Source organism: Dromaius novaehollandiae, chromosome Z (genome assembly GCF_036370855.1).
Source record: "Dromaius novaehollandiae isolate bDroNov1 chromosome Z, bDroNov1.hap1, whole genome shotgun sequence".
NCBI classification, from domain to species: Eukaryota; Metazoa; Chordata; class Aves; order Casuariiformes; family Dromaiidae; genus Dromaius; species Dromaius novaehollandiae.
This window is the reverse complement of record NC_088132.1, coordinates 43,581,070-43,605,535: the sequence shown is the minus strand read 5'-3', so window position 1 is coordinate 43,605,535 and position 24,466 is coordinate 43,581,070.

The window sequence follows — 24,466 nt, the reverse complement described above, 5'->3', positions numbered from 1 at the left end:
TTAAATGAAGATGCAGACCGTGTAGTCTCATGACTCATTCGTTTTATGTTGACTAGAGTTTGGACCTACTGATAATCCAGGATGATCAAAAAGCAGAATTAGAGTGAACTCTTCCCGTTATTTTAGTAACGCCCTCCCTGGTAGCTCAGAACAGAAGTAACATTCCTTTTAGCCTTTTCTTCTCCAGGCTGAACAAATTGGGCTCCCTCAGTCTCTCCTTGTGCTCCAGCCTGCTAACCACCGAGGTTTCTCTCCTGAAACCTGGACCAAAGGTGCTAATCACTTAAAACCAGAGTCGCAAATATTTGAAGTGCTTAGATCTTTCTTGGTATCTGAGTTCTCAGATTATTTTTCTTCTGCTCCATTCTCTTCCTGAATTGAGATGAAGGGCTTTGTGGATTTCACCTGAAAATTGCAGCCTTGCTTTCTGGTCCAAAGAATTTCATGAGCTACTATACAGTAACATTGTAAATGAGTATGAGGTAAAGTGGGAGAGTAGGAGGTGAGAAATAGCTGAAACATTTTTATCATTACAGAAGTTATGTGCGTCAAAGGGGATAGTATTGAATCATTTAAAAGAATTTTCTGTTGTTCCCTGATGTAGGTGTCATTTTAAATTATTTTATTTATTGCCTGTTTTTTAATGTGCCATTTTAAAAATGAAGAGAAAAAAAGAAGCAAAATCAATGTTCACATTTCAAGTGAAATTCTACTTGCTGTGCAAAAAAGAAACAGATCTGTCATTCTAAAGACAGCATTAATCCCGCTAGTATTTGTAGGGAGGCACTATCCATAAATGTGTGTGCAACAGATAGTCTAATTGCTTCATTCGTAGTTGCAGGATATGCATTCTCTTCCTTGGTGACAGCAAACTTCATGTTGTTTCCTATTCACTGTATTTTTTTTTATTTCATTTTATTTTTTTTTTTGGTGAAGATCAGGGCTGCATATCAATCACAGGAGCATCTGCTTGCATTAAACATTTCTTGCTCTTTTCCTGTGACAAGTGATTTATTGTCATGTTTGACAGTGCTTGTGCTTGTGTCATGTCAATGCTGTCCGGAATCTTTTTCTTAAATTCAGTAATGTTTGAGCACTCATCACTTTTAAATGCATTGCTTAACCCTCACATTACTGGCATCGTTCAAACTGGCAGCTAAACAACTTCTCAGAAGGATTTGAAATTTTTAAAGCCTTAATTAAACAAATTGTCATATCATCTATACGTCTGTGTGTTACTTGTGACAGTTAATGTATTTTTGTCCATTAGGAAATAAAAGATGTTGTTCCTGCTGCGGAGGAGAAATATTCACACTGCAGAGGTACTTTAAAATAAATATGCACAGATAGCAGTGGCAGGGGAATGTCTGATGTCTGCTATGTCTTTTTTATAATGTGAAAGTCAAAGCATATGCTGTTTAGAACAGCTTACCTTTCCAGACTCCAAGGATGTCTTTCTCATCTATTTTCAATAGTTTTTTTCTCTCTCTTTTTTTTAATTGCAGACAATTCCCAACCTGTGGGAGTTCTTTTTACTTGTTTAAGTAGGTCTTTTATTCTTTTATTTTTTTCCCCCCGGAGATATGTATTTTCTGTCCAAATTAATTGGAAATACTCATGCCACAAATCCAGATAGCAGAGTTGTCCACAGAGATCAAAGCTGGAACACTTCAGCAACAGAAGTAACAACTTCTACTGTTTGAACTAATGGAGTTATCTGCTTTTACCTCTCATACGTTTTAGCCACAATACTTCTCTTAAGAGTAACTTTGTTGTCCTTGCCTTTTTACTTTGCTTCTTTTTCTTTGTTTACTTTCTTTTACTTCACTCTTTTTTTCCCCTTTCTTTCATTCCTCTCACAGATGCCTCTTTCCTCTTGTTTAACTAGTGGGTTTTTTTCCCTCAAAGGCCTTCAAAAAACCCGTCAAACCCACTGGCTTCCCCCCCCCCACACCCCCCCCCCCCCCCCCCCCCCGTTATCCACCTTTTCCACAGCATATTATCTGTGTGCTCTTGTTTTCATATCATCTCATTTGTGTATTTGGTCTTTCTTCTGCTTCCCAGTGGATCTTTGTCCTTGCCTCAAGCAATTGAGGGACAAGGCAAGTCTTGTCCTGGTGTCTTTTCTCATGTTCCCATGTCACCAGGGAACTAGCTCCGAAGGAAGGGTAACATTCACTCTCATGTGTTTCGATGCCTGTTCTTCTCCTTTGCCATCTACTCCCTTTTCTCTCCCCCAGAAAGAAAGGATCTGTGTTTGATCAGAGCAGCTTAGGACACTGAACAGTGCTCTTATGGAGAAGCATGGTGTAGCAGCTTCTCTGTGGATTTTTCAGGTTTTTGTCTGTGGTGGAGGATGGAGGATAATGCTACCCACCCATTCCAAGACAGTGCATATCCTATTGAATTGTCCTTCAATTTACTGATTTTTGTGGATCTGGAGTGGCTATGTATATCCATCAGTGAGACTAAGGAGACTGCAAAGATCCTCTTCCACAAAACAACCAGAGGAGGGTTTTCCTTCTTATCTCAAGGTGATTCTTTTAGGGTTAGTGAATCTAATTCAGAATTTGTGTATCTCTTCTGACTTGCTATCTCTTTTTGTCATGTGGCACTGTCCTACTGCTGCCATGTGCACAAGCAGCTAGCTTAATGAACTCGCAAAAAGCTTGCGGAGCAACACCTGATTGCTTGACTGGGAGGCTCCCTTTTGTAATTTGTTCCTAGAAGCACAATGTCTACGTCACTTACAGCTTGCTCAGAATGGAGTAGCACTTTTGTTCTTGGTTTGTGCAATTGTGAACGTACTATGCTTGACCTGTTTTACTTTGCTGCCAGTGGAGTGGCAGATCTACTTTAAACTGGCTCTGTGGGTTTTGGAAGCCTTTTGTGAGGCAGGCCATGGCTGTGTTTAAGACTTGTTTCTTCCTTGCTGATGGAGACAGTGTACAGGCACTTTTCTGTCCGTGTGTGCGTGGGCCTTTGCTGGACTGGAATTCAGAGCTCAATCACTGCCACGGTTAATGGTCTGTGCCCCCCACTTTGAGAAAATGGCTCAAATACTTTATTTTAGCTTGTGCTTAAACAGCTGTGGGAAGCTCTGTAGTTCTTGTTTCTTCTCTATCTATTTCCTTGGTCAGTTTGCTGTGTTTTTACTTATAGTCTTTGTATAGTCTTTAATGCTGGCGTTTTAGTGTGTCTTTTAGTTTTCTGTGTATTTGAACAGTGCAAGTTGTTCTGTAGAAATGAAAGTATTCTTACGTGGGTAAGCAAACAATAGCACATTTAATTTTTCATTTGCTTTGTCTGCATTGTATTAATGTACTGTGCTTGCATACAGACTGTGGCCTTAGTGGTCTCCTTTCTGTGCCTTCTTGGATGATTGTCCTGTGAGAATCTTTGGTTCCTGATGCGGAGTTACATTGAAGGTGCTGGATTATGAGTTGTAAATAAACTGTACAAGAGATGTAGCATTTACCTTCTGGGACGATGTTCCCTCTTTTAAACTTTTTTTTATCAGCAGGAATGCCAGCGTCCACTCTCTTAGAATATTTGCTTATCTCCTTATGCCTTTAATTATGTACAAGTACTCAGAGTACTCTAGAGCATCCCATCAAAATAGCTTCATTATGCCTAAGTTATTGTAGGCTAGTGACAAAGTGAGCATTTGGAGATCTGAAGGCAAGATGCTGTTATCTGTACAAACAAATCTCCAAACCCTTTGGAACACCACTGTGGCCCATGCCATCTGTACCACTGTGTTATGCTGTGCCCTGCACAACTTTTGCAAGATTAATGACAGAAGTTTTTGCCTGCTTTTGCCAAGGATGCTGCGGGCATGAAGGTGCCAGCCATCTGCACTAACAACAGAAATGCAGACTATTCACCTCTTTGAGTACCTACCTGCTTCCAGAATGAAGCACTGTAACGGGCCGGGGTGGGGCAGACAAAAAAACTCCAAAACAAACAAACAAAAAACCCAGCAGCCTACTTCTTATTGGTGTTAAAATTCAGCTGATATCTCAGATCAGGCAATAGTCACTCTCTATCTGTCTTCTCTATACCACTCAGGATTTTGTAGATTTTTGTCCTAGTTGCTCAAGGTCCTCTTTTTTGCTGAAAAGTTGTAGCCTGCTTGGCTGTTCCTTTAAAGGAAACTGTTCCATACTTCTAGCTAAAGCAACGAGGATGATTAAGCACTTTCCAGTTCTTCTGTATTCTTTCTGAGATAAGGGGACCAGAACTGTAGATAGTATTGAAAGTTTGTATGCACCATGGATATATGTAGTAACAGAATTATTTTCTCAGCCTTGTTCTCTGATCCTTTCTTGATGTTTGATTTGCTTGTTCTTTTATTTTACCTCTACCAAGCACTGAACCGAACTCTCCACAGAACTACTTACCATACCACTCTGGAGCAAGATCTTGAGGTTAATGGATTGTTGAGAACAATTCTAACTTCACATATGGAAGGTGCTCCCCCCCCCCCACCCCCATTTTTACATTTAATCACATTGAATTTCATCTGTGATTTTTATTGCTATATTCATTGATCATGGTAGAGTACAGTTCTTCTCAGTCAGTCCTCAGCCCTACTTAACAGGAGTCTCAGCAAAATTTGTCACCCATTGCTTTGGGACACTTAGGAATGTGCTGATCAGCCACATATATGCCTGTGGAGCTCTGCTGGTAACCTCCCGCCTTTGCAAGAATTAACCACTTTCATGACCTTCTATTTCCTGTCTTTTAATTTTTTTTATTTATCCGAGCAAGGATCTTCGCTCTTATGGCATGGCTGTTTACCCTCCTAAAAAGCCTTAAGATCAGTTAGATCAGACTTATTTGAATGGGTCATGAAATTGTGTGGAACTGTAATTCCAATACATTTGTAAAGTAGGACTTCCCTTTAAAATGTCATGTTGTCTCTTGCAAGTAAGATCATGTACCCAGGTGCTCACTCTTTATTTATTAGAGCTGCTACTAATTTGTCTAGTACAAACAACAGGTTTACAGGCCCATAATTCCTAAGGCACTCTAGAACATCTAAAAAAAAGTCGATTTGCCATACTCTGGTTCTAGTTACCAAAGCAGAGATTAGCTGCCAACACTAGCAGTCTCATTATTTCACCTTTGAGTTCCTTCAGAACTCTTGCTTACCAGAGATCTGGATCGGGTGACTTGCTACTCTTTGGTTTGTTGACTTACTCTATAAGCTTTTCTTCAGTCACTTCAGTTTGAGACAGGTATTGTGATGAGTCCTCCACAGCAGAGCTGTCTCATCATGGGAATCTTCCCAGCTTCTTCTCCTTTGAAGACCAATGGAAAGAACTGATTTGGCCTCAAATCCCATATCGATGCAGTTGCCAAAGGGAGGAAAGTGGTTTTTAGGCTTCCTCTGTGTGTCATAGGATTCTCATTTGCAGCCTCTAGATAGGTATGTAAGCCCAAGCAGGAAACAAGATTTCAGATGTGAAAAAATGCACCTAGCTTTAACATTGTCTGTTGGGTTTCTTTGGGGTCCCAGTGCTCAGTGTGTTGGCTGTTTTCATTCCTGAATTAGGTTCCTCATTCATCCCCATGATATGTGTAAGAATTTCCATTTCCCTAAGTCAGTTTTACACATTCCAGTCCTGGACCTAACTACACAAATATTAGGCTCTACCAAGATGAACATCACAGGGCCTTTGGCCCTGTATTGATGCCTTCTTAGGGAACTTGTAACAGAAGCTTTTGCAATATAATAGGGTTTTGGCAGCTGGAGAAAGAAAGGAAAAAAAAAAAAAAAAGAATGTGAATAAATAGCTGGATATCCTGTCTGATCACAGAATGACTGTGAACTGTCAGCAGGAGGTAGCCTTGAAGAAGGTAAATATGATCCTAAGATGAGTGGGGGAAAGAATTTTTAGGAGACAAATGTATTAATGCTGTTGTTCAGGGCTTTGGTGAGAGGCCTTTTCTTGATTTCTTGTGCAGTTCTGCTTTCTTAAATTCAAAATAAATAGTAAAAGTTAACCTGGTGTATATAAGGGCTACTTGGATGGTAAGGGTGGTAGGACACCTTTCTCCCAAGTTCAGAAGAGCTAACTTTGTTAAGTCAAATGAAGGCTGAGAGTGGATGTAAGAAAATCAGAATTAATCCTAGAGAGAAAAATGGGAAACTAAAGGAAAATGGGTGTAAACAGGCCATGAATTAATTTATTTTAGGTATTACCTGAAGGTGTGTAGTAATTAGATGCCTCCATTTCTAGAGCAGCCTTCCACTATGAACCGAAAAAAACTTTTTTCAAAATGTAGCTGACGAGCTAAGTATTTGTGACAACAGGGGACAGGAGGTTTCTTCCAGTCTTTTGTTCCAAATGTACAGTGAAGTCTTTCAGGCATATTCTCTGTGATGGATATATTCTCACTTAGACTATTGGCTATGATTTTTTTTTTTCTATTATCAAAGGAAAGAATTTGAATGAACTTATTTTACCAGAGACATTTTTAGCTTTGATATTTGCAGAAAAGATGACTGTAGTCCCACCTGCTTGCTTGTCCTCTCTTGGTTCGCCAAGAGCTCTGAATCTTGGCTGGTCAACATGCATTAGTGCAGGGCCTGTGGTGTCATCTAGCCAGGTCTCTCTCGTGTAGGTCTCTGAGGTTGCATCTTGGCATCGCTTTTTCCTCATCTTGTTTTACCTGGTTTTGGCCCAGCCTGGGCAACTGTTTTGTAGGGGATCTTCTGGACAGTCTACACAAAATATTCCATAAGTCATTTCTACAACAGCTTGATTCAGTATCATGCATGGGATGTTATCTGGGACATGTTAAGCCAAATTGTAATTGTATAAAATACGACAGCCCATTTTGGTGAAAACTTGGATAGTGGATTGCAAATACTTTTCCTTCTCTGTGGAGTATGCGTTTACAACTGCAAAGGTTTTTGATGTTTTAGAATATAAAGCTTGATAATTGAAGCTTGTCAGTGTTTTATAGATAGGGATTGATCTCATCCGATCTTTTATATAGAGTATATTTTTATCTTTGTAGTGCTATTATTCAGCTTTTTTTTTTTTTAAGAAGCAATTAAAATTTAGGGGCCTTTGCCCTTGATGAAATGCACGGTTGCTAAGGCCATTCCTAGCTGATCCTCTTAGGTTTAGTTGTCTGAATAGCTGGCTCAGAAAGAACACTAATTCTGTCAGGATGCAGCAAGTGGGTGTCATAAAGGAATTGCCCTCTTTTTACTGAGCTCTTACTTAGGGAAGATACTTGGTGCCTTATAAATATTAACTAAATTGTTGTAATAAAACTGATTTGTTATTTATAGCATGTCTTTATTTTTTGTCATGCATAATTTAGAATCTTTTAGCATGAATGTAGTTGCTAGGCTTTTGCAAATATAATTTATACTGAGCTTAAAAGATGGGAGGAAGCAGCTGTGTTGGAGGCCCCAGACTTCTTTAATGTGTCTGCTCCTGCCATATGGTAAAATTTAAATAAATAAGCATGAGCACAGTATGAAAAAAGGTACAGCATATATTCTACGCTAAGCCAGTTTTAGAGTATTTTTTTGTGGAGATACTTATTATCTAGACATTCTTTGGCTCTGCTAGCCTGTGTCGTCTTAAATGAACAGCTTCATAGTGGAAAATGGAAAGCAGATTTGGAAGGAGCAACAACTCTCCACACCTACCCATCACTAAATTCATAAACCAAATGTATTTTTTAAAAATGGTCATGTAGTATACCTCCTGTCCAGCTTAATCCAAAATCTCTTTTCCATCTACCAGAGTTACCTACTTCATTTATAGCCTATACAACTCCTATATTGGCTTTCAGTAGGTTATACATGACCTGTTTGGTCAAAGTGGTTGTGATAATCAAATCACATTTTTTCTGAAGCATCTCATGATAGTTGACTTGGCTGCAGTGAGATCACTGAATGGTTTCCTTTCTGCTATGGAGCTCTCTGTAATTAAAGGCAATCTTATCTGTAGCTTGAATATTGTTGTAAAGGTTGGAAATGGTCATCATTTTGAAAAAGGAAAATCAGAACTACCAGGGAAAATTTTTATATACAATAATTATCATTAATTTTGTTATTTACGACCCAAATTCTACAGAAAATCTGTGTCAAGAGAATTTCACCTTTAATGTAACATCACAAGAGTGAGCCCTCATGCCAGTAAGATAAATGCTTGTTATATACACGTATTCTTCATCTTAGAACTTGTCAATATACTACATTCAGATAATAAAGAAATGTCCACTTTGAACTGAACTTCAATACAGAGTACTTCTCTGGAAACTACCTTTGTGATCACAGAATTTATTATAGTGAAGTTCAGACTGTATATGAAAGTATAAATGCAGGAAATAGTTAATTAAAGGAATGTGGAAACAGCCTATTTCAAAATCTTTGATCATAAACTAGAAGAGTACAAAGTATCTAAAAATTCTTAGGAAATTCAGGTTTTACTTATGCATTACATAGTATAAATTCAGGGAATGAAATGCACTGTTCTTTTAATCTGTAAAATTTTCCAATCACTGCCTTCCATGCAAAACTGAGCATAACCCCACTGTAAACTGTTGTATTTGTAATAACTATCCTCATTCTGGAATTAAACAAAATCCCCATATTTCTTGCTTCTGGTTTTGCTTGAAGAAAGACTTCAAGATTAAGTCACTGATTCAAAACTTTCCAACTAACCCAAAGGTAAGTAGAACTCAGGCCTGTTGTTCTATCTTCAGCATAAGCGAGGTCCATAAGTGATTCTCCTCAGGCCCATGTTATCTTAGAAGTCTGTCTTCCCTGGGTCACATAAAAAAAATAAAAAAATTAAAAAAAAGTCACTTTATTACTACTAAAGTACTAAATATGAACAGTCAGTGCCAGTGTATTTCAAAACAGGGCATTTGAATTCATAACTAGAATTAGAAAAGGATTAAATCCATTCTCTTCATTCAGAGCCACTAAGTTGAGACGACTTGCAGAAATCATTCTGAATTTTCTCACACTTGTTTAACTTTTTTTCTTTTTCCATGCCTGATATGAACGTGATCACAATTTACAAACAAATCAAGACAAATTGTCTATGATTAAACATTTAATCATTTCTATTCCACTTGCATTATCTTGCTTAGCAATTGTTGCCTGTAACATTGTATGACAAATAACAATTACTGATCTCATGAATGAGAAGAATTGATATCTATAGAACAAAACAGTATTTGATCAACAAAAAGACAAATTCACAATCAAGTCTGAAGTACCCTTCCTTTCTTGGAAAATATATCTCCTTTCCTTCCCTCAGAAACCCAACATACAAATCAGTCTTCAATATTATTCTTCAGCCTCTGTTCACGTTTCCCTCGAAACCCTCCAAATTTAGTTACACTCAACTAGCAGAGTTGCTGCTCATAGCACTGAAACATTTAAGAGAGTTCAGTTCTCTAATCAGAGACAGCAGTAGATCTGATGCGAGTGTAGCCCTCTGGAGAAGGGACGAAGCTAATTCTGCTATAGTTATTATTTTATGAACCAAACTTTAATTATGAATAAAAGTCTTGCACACATCATGCACATGTTACCTGTTACTCTGTTTTCCTGTTTGAGTACCTAATACCTATGGATGTAGACTATCTTTGGATCTTGGCCACAGAGCACCCATCTGTGATAGAAGATGAAACCAAGGATGGCTACTTTGTAACAGTATTATTCCACTAGTGAGCCTGTAGCTGGAGATCACTTACAAAAATAATTTAAAATTGCTAAAAACTGTTAGAAATATCAGTTTATCCACTTGTTCTTTTCATGCTAGAAAAGATGTCTTGAACATGTGATATGTGATGATATCAGGTGTATGTTGTAAGACTGAGGCTGCAACCATCTTCTGCTCAGTGGATAACTTTAAATTCCATAGATAAATGCATTTCAGATTGTCATGTATTCTTAAAAGAGTACCCACAAGGGGACTACTTTTATTTCTTAGTGGCTTTATTCTTCATACGTAATATGTCATATGAATGACACTATGTTCATGTATATGTGGGAGAGGAATGGTAGACTACTTTTAAGCATATAACTTAGGTTGCTGTCTTTGTCATTAATAGTACAGAGACTTTACTTTCCTAACTTTGGTCCTCTGAAGTAGATTAGATTAGATGGTGTGATAAATCCCTACAGTGTAATTGAATGAAATATATGTGGATCACTTCAAAGATCCTACAGTATTTTTCAAACAATATCTGCAGTGATCAGACTCATTTAACTACCACTACATAGTAGGCACCTGAAGGAGAATCGTAGCAGATATGATATAGCCCATATCAACACTATGCAAAAGCAGTAAATTTACCCAGAGAATTCAACAGGTGACTAATAACTTTTTCAAAGGATACTCTATGGAATGAAATAAAAACAGAAAAGTTTGGCCAGGTTCACTGGCCAAGAGTCTAATGGATTTCTGAATGCAGGATTTCTAATCATTTGTTCATTTTCATTTCAAAATTTCACTACACAGGAGTTAATGACTGTGAGCTGTTGCTGTATCTTTTCTTAAATCTCAGTGTTTTATTAATAACTCTAATGTTTCTTTCCATACACATGTATGTGTTCACAGCAGATAGGTATACTTAAAATATGCATGATGCTGTTTTTGTGTTATGGGGAATAGCAAAGCAAGAAGGGACTAAGTAAAGTTTTTCCAGAGAAAACAATCACAACTCTTACATATATTACACAGGCAGATCTTCAACTAAAATATTTGCTTGTTTTATGTACATATATATATGCTTGTGCATATTTGTTCAACTATCAAAAGATCACAAAGAAAATGAGACACAAGTCTATCCATTCATCTTGGGAATAAGGTAAACCAATGTAGATATTTAGTGTCAGAAACTGGTAGCAGCTTAATTTGCTATTCCTTTCTTAGCCTATACTTCTAACCCTTGAAGACCAACCAATGAGTCTTCAAATCAATGTTATTTGTCCTTAAGCATATAGACCTGAAAGCTTCAAATCTATCAAATACAAATCTATTAATATAAATCTTTGAAGACCTCTGAATAATTACAGATTGTTCTTATAAGTGGAAATACCTGTCATAAGATGTAGCGGGAGGCACGTGCAGAAGAGGCTTACTAAAGGAATCTCTGAATTGAACAGCATTTGCAGATAGGAAAACTGATGAGACAACAAATTAAGTAAATGAAAAGGAAGACTGAAGGAAAGAGGGTTTTCTCAAAGACTTATTTGTGCCCTGATATTCGGTGGTTGGGAAAAGATTCATATCTAGACTTGTTGTTGTTGTTGCTTTATCCAGATCTTGGTATGGAGGAAGCTAGAAGGTGTGTATGGGGATGAAAATGCTGTTCTTATAAAGTGTAATATATGGTCATGGAATATAATAGCTTAGCTGCCGTATAGCAAAAATCTTACTAAAAGAGGAGGCATGTTCAAAGGACAAAAATTCTGAAGGAAAAAAGATATTACTGATGAAAACTATGGAAATCCTAGGTTTGTGGTGCTAGGGTAGTTTCCATGGCTGGAAGACAGCCTTGGAGCTATGGTATCTGGAATCACTGGCATCTTCAGCTGATAGATGGCTGCCTTAAAGCCATAGATTTTGTAAAGCCAACTTCCCCAGGAGGCTTAGAGGCAAGGTACTCTAAGAAGCTGGTCAGGAAATCAGTGTGGCAGGCAGGTTTTGAAAAGCCACCTAGTTTCCAGGTATATGTCACTAAGATTGAACTGTGTCTACCTCAAAGCTTTAGAATATTAATGAACCATGTTGAATCAGAGTTGGAGAATTCAAGTTTCAACAGAGAATATGGCAGGAGCATCCTCTTCATTCAAGTTATGAAAATCGGATCTCAGAAAGTAATTTTCTGTATTGTTGGACTGTGTAACACTTTTCTGTTTCAAGACTATACCCGATTCTGTGCATATACTTAAAACATGCTTTCAGTACAGGAGTGAGTCCCCGAGTGTTCTCTAGACCAAGTCTTCAAAGCTCATTAATGGTCTGAACCTGAAATTGATTGCAGCATGGTGAAATGTGGGCTGGATTTCTGCTCAGAAATATGCATTTATAGGGAGATTTTCATAACAGAGAGAGCAGTTGTCTTTTTTATGGATAGGTACATTAAAGTGAGATGCTTGTATTTTAATTAGCTTGCTCTTGAGACTATAGCCATAATTACACTGTTTTGTTCTGTGTATGGAGGGGAGAAAAACTGATGTACAGCAATACAAGGTGATTGCTATAATGTCAGACAACATGATACTGTGTTAAGACCTGTTGAAATAAAGCAGAAATAATGGCATAATGAGGATGGGTCACGGGAGATTGGTTGTTGGAACATCTCTTTTCTTTTTTCCTTTTGGAGGATACCTTAGGGATATGTTAACTACTCTTCCTGTTTGTTCTTGAGCTTGTATTTTTTGCTGAAGAACTGTTGAAAGTCCTGAAATTTCATTGCATTAATCTAGAGTTCTGGCTCTCTTCTTTCTTCCATGGTCCTGGGGATGGCTTTTGTTTTTCACTAAAAGTCAAACTCTGTGTGCAGCTTTTTCAACCTGAACAACATATGAAAATGGTTCAAAGGGCTAGAAAAGATAGGGGCATACATCCAAACTGGAAAACATCTTTGGAAGTGATCCTTGACTCAATGCAGGAAAACAAGTGTATGTGCATGCCAGAACACTTCTTTTTTTTAAAGAAACTTTTTTGTCAAAATATTAAAAATTCTGCTTTGGTGTTACTTGGAATCAAAAATTAGAATGTACTTTGTCAGTTTTGTTAATTTTTCATTTGGCAAACATTACTTTTCTTTCTGTAGTCCTTCCTCACTGCACACTCATCTTTGTCTTTGTTGTACAGTTTAAAATTAATATAATTGTTTACTTTGGTACTAACAAGTAGGTAGCACAGACAACATCCAGGCAATTCTGAGAATAACCTTCATTTCATCTGCTATTATTGCAAAAACAGCTGGTGTAGCTTCATGTCTGGGGTTCTTGCTCATCATATAACAAAATCAATATAGGACTGTATTGGAATGGCTGAATTTAGACAAATGCAGTTGAAGCCCTGTCTTTGTTAGCAGTACTTTTAACAGACCCTAGGTCTGCATCAGGTTTCCACTGCAGAGAGCTCAGCCTGTTGTACAAAGTATGGACCGTGTCCGTGTTGCACTGTGGCCAGTCAGCGTTCATGTGCGCAAGTTGCCTTGCATGCCCCTGTTTTTCCCCTCTCTAAGCACTCATGGCATTCCAAAACATACCTGCCTCATGCATACCTTAAGCCTTCCTCACCATAGTTTATACAGGTGATATGCCCACTTATTTCTGTTTGGCTTTCACTCTGAACTTGGTATGTGGCCATGCTGCCTGCCTCTGCTACCATGACCGAAAAGACAAGGTAGATGTAGCTCACCTTACAGGCTTTCACCCTGTTTGAGAGAGACCAGGGTGTAGTGACTGTGCTTGCATTTCTCAGCCCTATCTCATACCTGAACCTAAAGGGATCAGAACGGTCCTGATGGTTGGGACCCTCCCAACTTGTGGACATCACTATGTGGTCTCTACCCTGATTGTCACACGAATGACCATTTTTATCCTTAGCTTTATTTATTTTTTCCTCTTTGCCCTTGAACAACTGATTAATTGCTTATCTGCAAAAGGCAGATTGTAGTCCAGGCAGCTTTAGTGCTTCCCAGGGCTTTCTCCATGGCAGCTCTTAAGTGTATGTTCCTGCCTACCATGTATATTGTAGCGGACACAAACAATGCTCTTTATTGTTAAGGATCAGCAGGGGCTTTTTAAGTTTTGAAGCTTTTTGCTCCTTTTTTGTTTTTCTAAGACTTTATTCCTGTGTTGTAACTTTGTTTCAATTGACAGAGTTTGAGAAAGGGTACTTGAGCTATTATTTTTAAGTTGAGAGCACAAAAAGCATGTTCTATATGCTCTGTGAGAAAGACTGTGCAAAGGTAATGCAACAATTCTTGAAGGCACAGATCTCAGAGTTCACATTGCCATAACTAAAAAGCTCTGAACAATTCTGAAGCATGCCATTTTGAGTAGATGCATTGTTTAATGAATCTGAAAGGTTTAAAGAGTTTAGATTTTTGTCCCTAAAAATTCCTAGCCTGACCTGAAAAACAGCTAAAATCTTTCATTTTGAAGGGCTGATACCACTACTAAAATCTGCAGCTTATCCTGCAGTATTACCTCAGTCGTATTTGGACTGAACCTAAGTGAGATAACTTCATTTTAAACCTCAGCCACACTCATACTCAGGTCATCTTTTCCACTGCCTCAGTCAGAGCAGGTAAGTAGAAACATATTGGTACATCCTCTTAATACAGGGGGGAAAAAAAATCCTTCATTTCCCTTACTCATGGCTTTACAAGCATGGTAAGGAAAAGGAGAGTAAGCTGAATTTTGCAGTGTTGTGTAAGAGGACAGCTGAGCAGGTGAGGTGTTGCCCAAGAGTGGTTCCATACTGAATCGGCAAAGGGAAAAAAACACTCCAGGCTGACTCTGACCTATAGCTGGCAGGCCTGTTGTACTATTTGATACTGTATAGTTAAATAAATATTGCAACTGCAGTAGAATATTAGGCTTAGTAAGTGTAGCTGAATATATTTCTTTGAGCAGTTTGTAAAGGCTTTGGAATTTTTTAAATTTCAGTAGTATTAAAATGCTGATTGTCAGAACAAGCGGGTGATGTGTTTCATGTACAGTAGGCTTTTTTTCCCCCCGCTTAATCACATCTTAAGATGTTAAAATAGCAGAATGTATGATTTTAAAAACAGGAAGTACATTTGACAGTTATATTTGCTACTGCTCCTTACCAGCTCTTTGTATGTAGGTCTACAGTATCAGTATTGGCATTGCAGCACCTGCAGGCATGTCTTTGGAATTCAAATTTCTGTTTTCATTGAATCTCTTTGCTTTAGTAATATACCCAAGATTTGCATCTCCAGAAATTGTGGGGGATTTTTAAAGCTCCTTCACTGAACAGTCTGTTCCCTGGGGTGTGTCTTTACTGCTATGGGGCTATGTATGCAATGTAACAAGGACTTGAGAATAAAGATTGATATATGTGAAGAAACTATACGATGACTTGTGCTCTCCAGAGGGAGGTCTCAAGCCAAGTGCATTTGCAGCCTGTCAATGCTTGTTGGCAGATAGAGACACCCAGGCACACTGAGGTCTCAGAAACATGGATTTTTGAGTGATTACTCACTGCTGCTACTTTTGTAACTATCCAGAAGATCACTTTCCAGCTGCCTTTTCAAATGCAGGTCTGTCTTCCATTTCTGAACAAAAGCAAACAAATTAACCCTCTGGGACCTGAGAACAAGGCAAACCAGATGTTATTTCTTATAACAAGATTATGTGTTAAATTCCCACATGAGTATGTTTTATCACATCATGACTATAACAACCTGCAAAGGCAAGAAGGGACACTAGAGCTCATTATTTCTCTTGTTTTTTTCGTGCTGCCTATTACTTATATTGAATAAGCCCACTATGTCTGTGCTTGATGGCTGCCTAATATGATTAAGTCTTGATAGGACTCCTAATAAAGGACTTTCTTATTCTTCTCAGATTTCACTTTCCACTCTTAAACTGTGTCTGCCATGAAGTAAAAATTATGAAGAGCAGGAAACTGGGGGCAGTTCCTTTATTAGAACTTTCATTTTGGTTCCTATCTCTCCCTCTGCTATGTGATGTTATTTTGTAGATGGATGAGGTGGAAGAATGATATTAAACGGGGACTAGGTTGTTTCATGCTTAAATGCTAGAAAATAGATCGTCTATGCAGTAAGAAAATTCTATGCAAGGCTTAGCCACTGAAGGTGTACTAAGAGGCTATGCATGCTGTTGCTAGGAAAAAAGTGGTCATGTGGGTCTCTTATATAATATCTTTAGTATTTGATTTTGAAACATTGCATTCTTGTCATCTTGCAGCTTATGTGTCTAATAGCTAAAGCCTTCACAGAAGGCACCTGGCGTGAAACAAAGAAAACAAAAGGTCTGTATAGAAGGAATAATGAAAAAGCTACAGCAGAAGAGAGCACACTGCAGCATGACTGGGCTTAGCTGGTATTGCCTTGGTTTATTGTATTTTTAAAAAGTGTGAATTACTGATTTTGGACAGTTTTGATTGATAAACCAGAATACATTTCCCTTTGCCTGGAGGTGAAGTTTCCGTGGTACCAGACGGTTGATGAAACTAATTTTCTTTTGTGCCTTTCCAGATACGTAATTGTTCAGACATTTTGGATGTGTTCAAAGCTGAAGTGTGGTAGAAACGTGTAGCCGAGCACATGCCTATTGTCAGCTCAAGATTTTCTTGTCCTAGAAATTCAAGGTCTAAGGGAATGTTTTTTAATCTAAATTCTTAAATGGCTCCTGAATGCCTGACTCATACTATATTTTCTGTGTTTTCTAGGAGTCCTAGTATGATCATTATGAACAAATAGACTGATTTAATTGTAGCAAATGAGGTAAAAATATATTTTAGAAGAGACATAAATTAATAGAGAAAATGAGTGGGTTAAGTCAGTTCAATTGTAGATAGTCTCCTGCCAAGAGGTCAGAAATGGTTAAAAATATTATGCTGTTATTTATTGAAAATTTATAAAGATACAGCTAATCAGACCTGTTTTATCCAAACACTGCTTAACAAATAAAACATAGGTAAGACTGTTGAGCCATAAAAAGCTGTGATACCTGCTTACAAAAAACCTCAAACCAAAAGCCACACTTCAGAATAAGGATAAAAAGGACAATAATTATTGCGGAGATAGCATTTTAGGAAGTGTCATACGTTCTGTCTGATAGAATGGGAGCCACTAGTTCATTAGCCCATGGGCTGGTTGATGACTTTTGTAAAGCTATATCAGCTTGTGTACATGCATCCTATCCACTCTTCTTCAGGAAGCTAAGGTTGATCCCTAGAGTGTTTTGACCAGAAGTGAAGCACAATAAATGGATGTTTTGCCCATATTCTGAAGTTTTCCAGTGAATTTAAAGGCAGGCAGCTGGTGACTTGCCACTTCACCTACTGTTCAGACAGTGGCCGTGGGAAAACATTCCTATTCCCTGCTTGCACGTTTAATGCATTATGAGAGAGGCAGATGGTGCCCCCTCAAGCCTTGCCTTGTATCCACTGCAGTACCTCCAAAAGCTATAGGATCTTTTGCAGAAAGGCTCAGAGTTTTCTCAAACTACTGCACCAAGGTGCATAGGCGATTAGGTACTATGTTATTGTACCATCTGGTGCCAGAAGTTCTGTCACGTTTTTCCACTTAGGCTGCTCTGCTGAGAGTAGTTAGACCACCTTTTTGCCCCAGACAACTTAATTAGGTGTATTTAATATTTCTGTCCTTCTGGCTTTCTTATCAATCCTGAAGGTCTGGAGAGGAGGCCACTTAACCAATTATGAATGAAGCAGTATAAAATCCACCAAAGATGGGGATTCCTAACAAATAAAAAAGACATTGTGAAGTGATGCAACATTAATTTTTTAATTTGGGCACATTCTGATACAGTCTTTTGTTACTGCATGCTATTCAGATTTCTTGCTTCGTTCATTGAATGAAATCATCTATGAACTGAAAGACTTTCCTGACAGTATACTGTCATTATTCAATACATGGTTTCATGTCTTGCTCATTGTATTCACAGCAAAGCATAGATAGAGTTCAGAAATCACTGATTTTTCCCATAGACTTTTTCTTTTTGGCACTTGGTATCAGAATGTGTTATGAAGACTAGTTGATTTTCATGATACTTAGATGAGCAGAGAGTATTCCTAATGACATTTACATGTGGGGAGTAGAGACACAAAAAGTTAAGATCCATTACTTTGAAATTGCTGGAGGCTAATATTCAGATTGTGATGTACTGCACACAGTAAGTTCTGTGTAGTGGTTTCATTGACTTTCATTGCACTAATAAGTGCTCAGCATTTTTGCAAATCAAAATGCAAGGCTGTGAGGTGGGTATCCAAAAACCAAAGAATACACAGTTAGCAACTACTTATAGACATTTTGAATTGAGCGACTTGTCAAACATGTGCTGTGTGGTTGGAGGAGGGTTAACATCCAATTTTGTGTTTTACCACTGATTGACAGATTTTAAGGCCAGAAGGGACCATAAGATCATCTAGTCATCTATGTCCTGTATATTGCAGGACATTAAATTTCATCCAGTGACTCCAGACTGAGTATATTTTCTGGAAAGGTGCCTAGCTTTGATTTGAAAGCACCAAGTAATGAAGAATCTACCAGACCCTTTGGGAGTTCACTCCAGCTGTTAATCACTTCTACTGTTAAATATTTTATCTTATTCCTATTTTGAATTTGTCTGGCTTCCTTTTCCATCCATTGGTATCTGTCTTTCTCTGCTAGATTAAAGAGTTCTTTAGTTCCTTGTGAGGGTGCTTATACACTGTAATCAAGCTACCTGTCATTCTTTTTTTTGATAAGATAAACAGACTGATATTTTTAAGTCCCCACTCACCTGAATTTTCTTCAGCTTGGAATAATTTTCTAGCATTTTTCTATATCATCTCCAATTTTTTCAGTGACATTTTAAAAATGAACTGTGTGCAGTATGCAGAACAGGAGGCAGTTTGCCAGTATCAATCTCACCAGTGCTATCTAGAGGCATAAAATCACCACTGCTTTTCATTTTTCCTCCTCCCTGCTTGTTCCTTCGAGGTTTGCATTAACCCATATTGTCTGTATATTATAGTGGGGACTCATTTTTATTTGTTTGTCTGCAATGACCTTGAATATCTTTTCAGAGTTGCTGCTATCAGGAAATTGTTCCTTACTGTGTGGATATGTCCTACATTTGGGAAGTGGGGGAGGAGGAGGAAGGAAATTTTCATTTCTGTATAACAAATGCATTGTGTTTCAATTCCAGATCTGGTCTCCTTGGCCTTAGCATCATCTGCTAGGTTTGTGTATCATTCACAGGCTTCTTCAGTGCTGATTTAGTGTATACTCCTGAAACATATGTAAAAATATGAAAGTATGGATTAGTATACTACTCATCTCTAGAAACAACCCCTGTTTAATACTGTTTCTTTACTGGCAGTTGTTTCTGCAACTTACCAGTTATCTAATTCTTAATCTTTTTGATATGTACTTTGTTGGTATTGTGTAACATCAATTTGCAAATTAAAGGATCATAAATGCTGAGTGAAGTGCCTCATGAAGGTTATATTTGTGTGGTACCAAGCAAATCTGTAATCTTAGCAAAGGTTGAATCTGATCTGTTTTGCAAGAGCTTTTTTTGCCCTTAGATGGTACAGATTGGCCTTGATTATATTCTTTTCATTTAATTTTTTAATTGATAGAATACCATACTAGTTTTTCTTTGATTTTTTTCCTGAATGATATAATTACCCACATTTCCCCATTGGAACATCCTTAATATTGTCCAAATCCTCTAGAGTGTCTTTGGTATCTCAAAATGTAATGCAAGCTAAGAGAAGTTCAGAAAATTCTTCAGCCAGCTTACTAATAATGTGTGTGAAGGTTATGCAGGCCTGTTGATGTAAAACTGTGCAACTCTGATAGATCCTAATTAACTTTCTCCTTAGTTACTAATGTATTGAAAAAGACTTCATCCTTTTAATGTGATATGAGTAAAGCATCTTGATTATTTCCAAATCTGGGGCAGAAGTATTGGCTCTGCTTTTTCTGCATCATTATTTACAATTTTATGATCTCCTCTGGTAAAATAGTCATAGCATTTCTCTACTTCATAGATACTTTAAAAGCTCCTTGCTCTTTTCTTAAGCTATGTCAGTCACTGATTTTTTTTCCCCACATGTCCTTATCTTCTCGTATGAGTATGTTTGCTATTTACTTTTCCTTTTTTGCATTTGTCATCTTCAAATTTCTCATCGCTGCTTTTATGAGATCAGTCTTTCCCATTCACTGCAGCACATTCTAAATTCTGTAATAAATAAACTGGTGCTGTACAGATAACAGCTTTGTTCATTACACGGTTGCATTCAGCCACGGGTCCGATCCATCTGTGTGCTGATACAGGGTACCGGTATGTAAGGAAGGCCTTCTTATAATGTGCATGTGGAAAGAACCAAATTAACTTTGCGCAGATCACTTCACTGCCTCTAACACTTGGCAGGTACTTCTTTGCCTGTCCTTATTTTTTTAGTAGTTTTTCTGTAACAGCCTGTTCTTTTCTTTTTTTTTCTTTTTTTTCCTTTTTAAGGAAACAAAATGGAAACCAGCTTCCAAAGATATGTTCTGTGAGCTCATTGAATATAGGACATACAGAAGTAATCAGCAGGATTAGAATCTGCTAGATTGCGATTTTAGTAGAGACAGGGGAGTACCCAAGTGCTATAGGTATGCCTAATCCTCCTTACAGCCAGAGAGACTGACCACAGTATGCAGTGAGAGATGGGAAACACTGATAGATTTAAGTCCTTGTTCATGCTTTGCCTATGTGTTTCTCAGGTATTATGGATAGCACAGAGATAGCCTGAAACCTGGAAAGTGTACTTCAGTGTGGACAAGCTCTTCCTGTCCACCACAGCTGAACCTGCTTTCTTAGCAACTCCTCCTGTCCTTCCCAGCTTCTCATCCCATCTCTTTGCTTGGAGGCTTCTCATACCAATTTCTTTCTCTCCTGCTCTTAAGTGTTGTAACTCGCTCCTTTTCCTAGTTTCTCCCTTTTCTTCCATTGCTTGCTACTTTTCCCGACACTGGCTTCCACGTTGCTAATGTTCCCAAATGCTATTAGTCTTAATCCTTATCTTGCTTTGGAGGGAAACTCTCACTTCCACACTCACTCTCTCTCCTTTTCTCTGACTTAAAGTGTAGTTGTTTCTTTTTGCGTGCTGACAGGGCATCAGCAGGGGAGCATAGAGAGCTTGCAGGAGGTAAAGTCCCTCAGATCTACTGCTCAGACATAGTAGACTGTGGCAGAGGAGAGAGGTAATACCAGGAAATTTTCTGCTCAGCTAGAGTTTTCGAACATCTGTTGATGGACAGAATCTTTGGAAAATCCTCCTTAGTCTCTATGCAGTATTTGTCACCCTAGATTTCTTAGGCATTGCTCACATTCCTCCCGCCCCACCCTGAGTGAAAGGAAGGGAAAGAGGAAGCAAAAAGAACAACATTATAGCAAAAAGGAACTGCCCTGCCATATTTCAGATCTTCTCTTCCAAGTTTCCTGGTGAAAGAACTGTAAGATTCTTTAAAATACTGGGGGAGAAGACAACATATTTCCATAAACTTATTCTTTGAAATAAATGGCCTAAACTAGCCGAAACTTTTACCCCTCTCTGTGTAAAACAGAGACTTGTCATGAAATTATCAATCTTGTTTTAAGTTTGGAAATCATAATTGCAAATAACGTGTAGTAACTTTAGCCATAGATAGTAGTATCGTATAATTTAATTAAAATATTCTTGCTTTAAATATTAAAATACTTGTTTTTATAAATAAGAGCCTGACTGCATAAGACTTACCACATATTCCACAATACTTTGTAGCAAGGTGCACATCATTATTTTTCATGTTTCTGTTAAATAATGGCAGTGTTCCCTGAAGCCTTTACAGTTCTTGTGATTTTCAGATATATTTTGCAGCACTGGACTTTTCAAACAGTCTGAGTTGCTTTGAACATTGAGTGGGTCAAAGTGAGGTATGTTGTTCTCTTTATAATTTTCAACTGCACAGACCACCTTTATTCAGAGTGGGTGAATACTGTAATAATTGACCTTTGAGGACAAATATCTATTATTTTGTTTACACAAGAGTTCTGGTGGTAGCTTGTAAATCACTGCCTGCATAGCAATCTGACATCATTTTGATGGGTGTTTTTGTAATTAAAAAAAGTCATCCTAATCTGCAGAGTTGCTATGTTTTTTAGAAGCTAGAAGTAATAAATAAAAAAAAAACAACAGGCATTTTGGACAAAGAATGAGTATCTCAAGCCCAGAAATTATATATTCATCACCTCCTGCCAGGCACTATAATTGTGCTGGCCCTTTGGAAGAACCACCTGATTACTGTTGAATATATTTTTCTCTGCCAGTGAATGTTATTAAACTACCACCTGATCTTACAACTTCTATTCACAGTAGTAATTCTTGCTTCCCAACAGTTGCTTTGGTGCCTGCGGGGCAGCCTATTTGTTTAAGCGTTACTAGTCAGAGTATAGGTAATCCCCCTAGATTATAAGATTTTTATCTCTAAGTCTTTAGAAACCTGAATTTAGTAGTACAAGACTAGATTTCAAGAGCATTTAGCATAAGCATAATGAGACTGACAGAGATGCATATGCATGTTAGCTGCCTACTTCTCCGCTTATACTGGAGTCGTACCTTACATGTTTAGATGCATTTGAAAGCTCATTATGTTCTGAGATGTCTCTTCAGACATTTAAATACTTCTGAATACCTGGAACATAGACACTTAAAAGCAGTATGCTGAAAAATGAGACTTTATCTGAATATAGTTTTCATGGCTTAGGAAAACCTTTATTACAAGTTCTGAAAATCGAAATACAATTTATAACACAGAACTTGAGTCATTATAATATATAATTAAGGAAAATAAGGACCTCTATTTAGGAACTATCACAAAATATTTAAACACATTCATGTCTTTTTAAATTAACTGTAGTTCTTGGCTGAGACTTTAGATACCACTTTATGAGAAGTACTGGCTGCATTAATGACAGTGGAGATAAATTCATTGAAGTTGGGAGTGAATGTGTAATGCATGCATGCATGTACGTAGATGTTTGTGAACACAAGCGTGCACATATAATGTGTTCGCTCCCACCCTTGATGAAATTATCTCCATTATGCGTATAGATGTTTGTGAAGAATAAGAAAAATAATTATTCATATGGGAGTCTCTGTGTATTGGTACAGGAAACTAAATAGCTTGTAGAGAAATTAGAATGAATTGAGTGCGTCATGCAAGATAAATTTTAGTATCCTGTTAAGGCTGAGTGAGTGAGAAATTGAAGATGTGAAAGGTTGAAGGAGGAAAAAATCTTTTTTCCTTCCTCTGCCCTTTTTAATCTTTCCCATCTAAAACTCCATTGCCATCTTCTCCCAGATCCTTTCCTAGTTCCTTTCCATCATGCAGACTCACACTGCTTTTTCTGCTAGTGCTTTTTTGCCTTCTCTACAGCAGTTTGGTAACATGAAGAGCAAGAAGATTAGAAGAGAGAAAAACAGTAAACAGAGAAAGAGCACCTCATATTTTAGCCAGGCCAAGGAGTATTCAGCACATGCTGCAGCCATGCTGGCAGGCAGAGAGCTGGCACGCTTGGTGATGACCTGGGGACTCCCCTCACTTCTCGAGGGCGGGTGGTTGCAGTGATCTTCAAAGGTGCGTGGCTACAAACCCTCTCTCCGGGCTGAGAGGCCTCCGCACTTAAAACAATACAGTGGTTACACTTATCCACATTTAAAATCTTTTTCACTTGCTGATGTTTTCACTTTTCAGATATTTTAAACATTGCTGAATCTCTTGCAAATTTTCACTGGGCTTTCTCTGCTGTGTGAGTATCTGGTATCACATTTTGCAGGGCTCGCAGTTTCTGCAGCCTCAGATGTAACCTGGAATTCATGGATGCAGGATATCTCCAGAGTACAGAAAAATGAAGGCAGCTTGGGTGTTTGTCACAATGATAGATTGTAAGAAATAGCAGAATAATAATGGATAATATGTTTCAGGGTTTGCCTGACCCTTTAACAAATGGTCAGATTACTTGTCTGGATTTGCAACAGTTCCTATTGTTTATGCTTTGCTCTGTCAACTTCTCTTTTTTAAAAATTATTTAAAACAAAAATTATTGTCGTATAATAAATGAGGGCCGAAGAGAGGTTTACAGAAATAGTCTGCTGTTTTTCTCAGGTTTGTAAGTGGAGAGAGGCAGACATCTGTTTGTATTCTTCCCTTCAAAATGTTTGTCTAAGATACTCTAGGCGTAACTTACAATATCTTGGAAAGCTTATTTCATACAAACTTTACCTAGGTGTTTTTTTTTTTTTTTTTTTTTTGGATAATGAACATGCAAAAGAACAAGCAAACTGCAGATGAGAAGAGGCAGAATACTGCTTCATTCCATTGGATTATTCTGTAAAGCAGTGGTTTTGTCTATACATCTATCCTATTTTTATAAAAATTGTCATTAAAAAGTGCAACTCTACTTGAATAACTGTTGAAAATATAGAATTGCATTTTTACTGTTTCTATTGGGTACCATTCTCTTAGTATGAAAAGAAATTGTGCAAAATAGAAAAAATACATACAGTCATAGTAATCATGACTGATAGGGTGCCAAGGAATAGAGTGGTTATGTGGGAGCCAAAAAAAGAAAAGAAGAAAAAACAGCACAAAAGAAAGCTTGTAAGAATTTTCATGATGGTGAATGAGAATTGAAGAAAAC